The sequence below is a fragment of the Scyliorhinus canicula genome, chromosome 1, assembly GCF_902713615.1.
Source record: "Scyliorhinus canicula chromosome 1, sScyCan1.1, whole genome shotgun sequence".
NCBI classification, from domain to species: domain Eukaryota; kingdom Metazoa; phylum Chordata; class Chondrichthyes; order Carcharhiniformes; family Scyliorhinidae; genus Scyliorhinus; species Scyliorhinus canicula.
In genome coordinates, this window is record NC_052146.1 from 213,874,557 (window position 1) to 213,880,556 (window position 6,000).

Consider the following 6,000-nt stretch of genomic DNA (forward strand, 5'->3'; position numbering starts at 1 on the left):
GCTGGTCACTTGTGATGCATCCCCTTACGGGGTAGGAGCCGTCTTAGCCCATGGAGGAAGGAATGGGGAAGAACGGCCAATAGCCTATGGTTCGAGGACCTTGGCGATAGCTGAGAGGAAGTACGCCCAAATCGAGAAGGAAGGACTGGCGGTGATATTCACAGTAAAAACATGTCACCAGTATCTGTACGGGCGGAAATTCACCATAGTGACGGACCATAAGCCGTTATTAGGGTTATTAAAAGAAGACAAGTCAATACCCCCGATTGCATCAGCTAGAATCCAACGCTGGGCGTTGCTACTGGCGGCATATAGATACGTTCTGGAGCACAGACCGGGAACGCGAGTAGCACATGCAGATGCTTTGAGCAGACTTCCCCTCCCGGACACTCCGCCGCAAATACCAAAAGTAGAGGAGACAGTAATGACTCTAAATTTTTTTGGACACCCTACCAGTAGACGCACAACATATTCGGTTGTGGACGCAAAAAGACCCAGTTTTAGCCAAGATGAAGCATTTACTGCTAACAGGGGAACTGGAAAGACCAGTGGAGCCCCAGATGCACCCATACTTGAGCAGAAGGGACCAAATAACCATAGAAGACGGTATCCTATTATGGGGAGCCCGGGTAATCGTCCCAGCTCAGGGCCGTTAGGCAATCTTAACTGAGTTACATCACGGACACCCAAGGGTGTCTAAAATGAAGATGCTAGCTCGAAGTTACGTTTGGTGGCCAGGTTTGGACACAGACATAGCAGCCTTGGTACGTCGGTGCCAGGAGTGCCAACAGGGGCAAAGAGTGCCACCAGCGCCGCCATTGCACCCGTGGGAATGGCCAGGCAGACCGTGGACCCGCCTGCATATTGACCACGCCGGCCCTTTCATGGGCTCAACGCTTTTGGTGATAGTGGATGCCCACTCCAAATGGTTGGACGTCCACTGGGTAAACACGGCAAGCACAGCATCGACAATTAAAAAGCTCAGGGCCTCGTTTGCAACACATGGACTTCCGGAGGTATTGGTGTCGGACAATGGAACGGCATTCACAAGTGGGGAATTTGGAAAATACCTGAAGGAAAACGGAGTCCGTCACATCAAAACGGCCCCTTACCATCCAGCGACCAACGGCCTGGCAGAGAGAGCGGTCCAGACACTTAAAGCGGGACTCAAGAAGCAGCCAGCAGCGTCAATGGACACAAAGCTCTCCCGCTGGCTGTTTGATTACAGGACCACACTGCATTCCACAACAGGCATACCGCCAGCTGAACTCTTAATGGGAAGGCGGCTGCGAACGAGGCTGAGTCTCCTTTTCCCAAATTTAACGGGGAAAGTGGAGAAACAACAGGAGGCCCAACGCAGGGGGCATGATAATAGTCGGCAGCAGAGACATTTCCAGGTGGGGGCACCGGTTTGGGTCAAGAATTATGGGAATGGACCAATGTGGGTCAAAGGCATGGTAGAGTCCCAAACAGGGCCCATATCCTATGAGGTTTCAATAGGAGGTAAGGTGCTGAAGAAACACCTAGACCAAATAAGGGCAGCGGAATCACACCTGGAGGCAGGCGAAGCAGGACCGCCTCAAGCTGGGATAGCCCAGATGGAATGGATACCCACACCCCAGCCCTGAGCAATTTCTCCAGACCCTGTCATCCAGTCATCAGAGTCGGAGATGGACACACTCGGCGAGGCCGCCGCGACACCTCTCCCCGAGGAGGAGGAAGAACAACTTCCAAGGAGGTCGTCAAGGAAAAGACGGGCACCTATAGGTACACCCCCGCCCACTTCGGCGAACGACCCGGAGAATGACACAGAGGTGACAGACCCAGACATGAGGAGCAGGAAGAAGCTCAGAGGAATGCCAGCTGGCAGGAATTCCTCGACCTTGGGGGGGAGGGGTGTAATAAACTCCAATTGGCTTTATTGGTTGGCCAATTGGAGTATGAGCTCCCTCAATGATAGCTCATTGAGGGGGGCCCATATAATCACCTGTGTAGGCTTTGTGAGCAGTCTTAAGTTGACTGGACTGCTAGCAGCACTGTTTGTAGCTGCTCCTGTAATATCGTTATTGTAAATAAATATTGGTGTGGTGACGGAACTCTTGCCTCCCGTGGATTACTACAATTTTATATTTTAGCAAGCAAGTCAAATCTATTTAGTTGTATTGTAAATAAATTAGCTTTGTTCAAAACTTAGTTTGATGTACTTTGTGAGACACTGCACTTTAAGACATCCTCATTCAGAATGCAAAGATCATCACACCCTTGAGCTTGCTGATCTATTTTGGATCCATACTCTAACCCCTCTCCTTATCTCGGTAATCCCTACAATCCTCTGGCATATGGACATTCCTCTAATTCTGCCTTTTTGTGTACTCTAAATTTGTCTTTGTGTCGTCCTGTTTTATAAGTCTCCTGTGAAGCTTCCACGGGATGTTTTACTATGTTAAATGTGCTACATAAATATACATTTTTGTTGCAGTATAGGAAATGTGGCAGCCGCTTTGCACACAGGAAGCTCTCACAAATAGCAAAGCGATAATAGCACAGTGGTTAGCACTGTTGCTTCACAGCGCCAGGTTCCCAGGTTCAATTCCCGGCTTGGGTCAGTGTCTGTATGAAGTCTGCATGTTCTCCCTGTGTCTGCGAGGGATTCTTCCCACAAATCCCGAAAGATGTGCTGCTAGATGAATTGGACATTCTGAATTCTCCATCTGTGCCACCCGAACAGGCGCCAGAATGTGGCGGCTAGGGGCTTTTCACAGTAACTTCATTGCAGTGTTAATGTAAGCCTACTTGTGACAATAAAGATGATATATTAATCTGTTTTTTGTGATGTTGGTTGAAGCATAAAAATTTACCAGGACACCGAGAAAAATCCCTGCTCTTCTTTGAAATATTGCCATGGCATTTTTTACATCCACCTGAGAGGGCAGACAGGGCCACAGCGTAACATCTCACCCAAATGATGGCACCTCTGACAGTACGGCACTCCCTCAGTACTGCACTGGAGTGTCAGCCTAGACATTTGATGTCTTGACATCTCTGGTCTTCAGTCACAACAGCACCTGAGTTGTGTAGAATTACCTCGAGACTTCAGCAATAATATCCTATTTTTAAAATTTGATGTTTTTATTCTCCCTTTGAATGGTTTATTTGTTGTTTAAAATGTGTGCTGTTCTGAACAGAATTACTTTGGTTAGATCATATGTTTGATGACACTGGAATAAGCCAATATCTTATTTTTTTTTTAAAATTTAGATTACCCAATTATCTTTTCCAATTAAGGGGCAATTTAGTGTGGCCAATCCACCTACTCTGCACATTTTTGGGTTGTGGGGGGCGAAACCCACGCAGACACGGGGAGAATGTGCAAACTCCACACGGACAGTGACCCAGAGCCGGGATCGAACCTGGGGCCTCAGCGCCGTGAGGCAGCTGTGCTAACCACTAGGCCATCGTGCTGCCCTCAATATCTTATTATTGACCCAATTAAAAGACTTGCTTGATGCAAATTGGCTGCTGTATGTCCAACATTATAATAGTGACTACACATCAAAATAGGCTGTAAAGTTTCCAAAAACATGAAAAGTGGTATATATATGCATGTCTTTCGTTTTTCTAACTTTCTATTCCTTTCTTCTTCACATGTATACCTAGCTCCCACGTAAATGCATTTCTGAAATTCACTTCAACCTCATGGTCACAAATTCCATATTTTTACCACTCCCTGGGTAAAAAATTCTCTTTGGATTTATTTGTGACTATTGTACCCATATTGTCCCTAGTTTTAGTTTTGCCCAGATGTGGGAACATCTCCTCCATGTCTGCCCTATCAAACCCTTTCTTAAAGACCTCTGTCAGGTCACCCCTCAGCCTTCCCTTCTCTGCTGAAAAGAGTCCCAGCCTGTCTCTACTGCTGCAGCATCCCATGGTCAAGAGTAGCCCACCACCATAACTTAGCGGGAAATGTGGCAATCCACTATCTTTCACCGGTGAGATGGAAACAGCCAAGAGAATATTCCAACAGGGAACATGCCACAGTGACCCTCAGCTGCTGCAGTGTCACTAACCCAATACCAGTCAATAAACTATGAAGAACCTAACAACAAAACAAAGGAAATAAAGTTTAAATAATAATGGGCGGGATTCTCCTTTCCCCACGCCTGCGGGAAAACCGGCACGAACCACTCCAGCGTCTACAGCCCCCGAAAGTGCGGAATTCTCCGCACTTCCGGGGGCTAGGTGGATGGTGGAGGGGTTGGTGCCGCTCCAACCGGTGCCAAAGGGACAGCGCGAGTTTGCGCATAGCGCCGAAGGTCCGGCGTGGTTCCGCAAATGTGCGGAACCGCCACCGGTATTCTGGTGTGTGCGCAGGGGGTTGTCTTCTCCGTGCCGGCCCCTGTAGGGCTCTGCCATGGCCACCATGTGCCACCATGGCACACGCTCGCCACAGATCAGTGAGCCCGATCGTGGGGCCAGGCCACCGTCGGCCCCCCCCTGGTCTCGAATCCCCCCCCCCCCCCCCCCCCCCCCCGCAAAGGACCGCACCAGCTGACTTATTGCCAGGTCCCGCTGTGTGGGACCATGTCTAATCCACGCCGGCGGGACTGGCCAAAAATGGACAGCCACCCGGCCCATCGGGGCCCGGAGAATTGCCGGGAGTGGGGCGTGGCAACTGCCCCCGACCGGTGTGGCGTGAACCCCGCAGTGCCGGAGAATACAGCAGCCGGCGTCGTGGCGGCGGGGTGAGATTCACGCCCCCCCCCCCCCCCCCCCCCCAGGGGATTCTCCGACCCGGTAGGGGGTTTGGCAAATCCTGCTGAATGTTACCAGCTATTATCCATTATGCCCTCCAAACCCTCTGATACCCACCTCCAAGAGATGGCCTCAAGTGTACCAGTGGAAACCTTAGTGTTTCTTCTCTAGGCCACTCAGATACGAACAAGACTGCAGAAGCAAGGCGACATTGGAAATACTTTCTTGAATACCAAGAAACAAAGGCTAACTCCAAACCTGTCACCTGAAACGAGACTTGTGATTTTAGTTTAAAAAATATGACTTAGCTCACTTTGAAAGTTAAACTCAACTCTGTTATGATAGCATTAAATATCTGTCAACTTCTTTTGATCATAAATTCAAACTTTAATCCTTTTCCAAATGTCGACAACTCAGATTCCAACAGGTTAAGTTGTTTTATACAAATAACTGTCACCTCCAGAGATTTGCAATAACTCTGGTTTGGCACTATATTTGACTATTTCAAGTAGGACTTCAATGTTGTTATCACACTCTGGTACAGAAAATGTTATTTAGAACACTTCAGTTAATCCAAACACCATGGATTGTAAATGCATTTAATTGCCTTCTTTATGCCATTTTTAAAAGCTTAACATCTAACACTAGCAAGCTCAGTCTAAATATCACAACACCCAGGTGTACTGAGGGGGTGCTGCACTACCAGAGTGGCCATCATTTGGATGAGATAAGCAAGGACTTATCTGAGGCCATCTCTTGTAGGTGGGTATCAGAGGGGCTGGAGGGCAGCCCCCCCCCCCCCCCCCGGCCCCCCCGGCCCGACGCCGGCTGCCATATTCAATTGGATGTGAAAGATCCTACGGCACTATTTAAAAAAGAGCCGGTGAAATTTCCCCAGTAGCAATATTTAATGCAAATTGTATTTCAACAATTTGTAGAGCAAGCCTGGGTTGAGCAGGAAGGACTATTTCATTTATCAAGTTAGATGCTTGCATATTGCAAACACAATATTCTCTTGATGTGGACTCTGCTTGGTAAAGTATGAAATCTCTCTCAAACCCTGAGGGAATAAAATTCCAGTACGTAGTTCAACTCTAAAATCAATACTATTATTGCACAGATGATATATTTATCACCGCAACAGCAAGAAAGCATTGCATCTGAAGACTACATGGTCATATTTCTTTTTCGTCATATTACCCTCAAAACAATCGTAAACAGCTATAAACTGACTTATTTTACTAA